General features: G+C 45.6%; 1 long non-coding RNA gene across 1 annotated transcript; it reads right to left on the bottom strand.

Annotated features, from left to right (window-relative positions):
• Nucleotides 1–283: 283 nt before the first annotated feature.
• On the bottom strand, nucleotides 284–701 carry LOC131512513 (uncharacterized). The gene is made up of 2 exons (XR_009262161.1): nucleotides 470–701; nucleotides 284–410 (listed from the first exon to the last, which is right to left on the bottom strand). It is a non-coding gene; the product is annotated as an uncharacterized LOC131512513 (long non-coding RNA).
• Between the last annotated feature and the right edge of the window lie 516 nt (nucleotides 702–1,217).

The raw sequence follows: 1,217 nt of genomic DNA, 5'->3' as shown, positions 1-1,217 counted from the left end.
TCTTTCTATAAGTCAGTTTCTATCCATTTACATGGTCATGTTTACTTGTTTTCCTACAAAATTTTCTACTAATGGAGAAAAGTATAAGTTAATGGAAGTATGAATGGAAAAGAGCAATTTGCCCTTCTAAACCATGCCAGAAAAAAGGCTTTAAACTACTAGGTAAATGTGAATGATTCTGTGCTAGCACCAAGCAGTTTAAACCAAGGCATCAAAACCACACTTGACAGAGATCCTGTTATGCCCAGAATTCGTGATCCCCAAAGACCACTAGGGAGCCGAGTCCGATGCAAAAGCAAAAGAGCCTTTATTCGAGCTAGCTCGAGCTCAATCCCCTACCTGCACCAACGCAGCGGTGAGATACCAGGGAGAGAGAGGGAGTTTCAAAAGCACAAAGGTTTTATAGGGGTCTAGGGGGCAGTTGGTGAGGTAATGGCTGTGGCCTCAGCCGATTGGCTGGGGAAGGGACGTGGCCTCGGCCGACTGGCTGGGGAAGGGTCGGAGTCCTGTTACGCAGGTCGCTGGGTGTGTTTTGATCAGGAAGTTTGAACGGGTGAGCAGGAGGTTACTCAAGGGGAGGAAGCACGGTCTGAGGTTTCTGTGATTTTCCCGGAAAAGGGGTCATGTCGGGGACATAGTCACTCAAGGTGGAGAACACAGAACAAGATGGAGTCGGCCGGCGTAGGCCCGCCCTTTCAATCCTTCTGTCCTAATGTGACACAAAAGCCACAGGGCCACTTCTCTTCCGATACCATGATCAGGCTTAGAAAATGAAAAACATATATATTCCCCAAATCAGAGCTAGCTCCATAAAAGGTATATTTTGAGTAAGACCCTTAGAATCATTTCATACCCTGAAGGGAAGGATCTCAACGATGAAAGAAGCAAGAAAATGTACCCATAATCAGAAGAAAATCAGTCAGTGAAGATAGAGTCAGAAAAAACCAGAGGTGTTGGACTTAGTAGACAATAACTTTAAAAGAGTCTTGGGGCACCTGGGTGGCTCAATAGGGTGAGCATCTGACTTCAGTTCAGGTTATGATCTCATGATTCATGAGTTCGAGCCCTGCATCAGGCTCTGTGCTGACAGCCTGGACCCTGGAACCTGCTTTGGATTCTGTGTCTCCCTCTCTGCCCTTCCCCTGCTCAAGCTCTCCCTCTCTCAAAAATAAACATTAAAAAGATTTTTTACTTAAAAAAAAATAAAAGGGTCTTCC

The sequence above is a fragment of the Neofelis nebulosa genome, chromosome 5 (genome assembly GCF_028018385.1).
Source record: "Neofelis nebulosa isolate mNeoNeb1 chromosome 5, mNeoNeb1.pri, whole genome shotgun sequence".
In the NCBI taxonomy this organism is placed as follows: domain Eukaryota; kingdom Metazoa; phylum Chordata; class Mammalia; order Carnivora; family Felidae; genus Neofelis; species Neofelis nebulosa.
The sequence above is the reverse complement of the archived record's forward strand: the minus strand, read 5'-3'. Positions and strand labels throughout refer to the sequence as shown.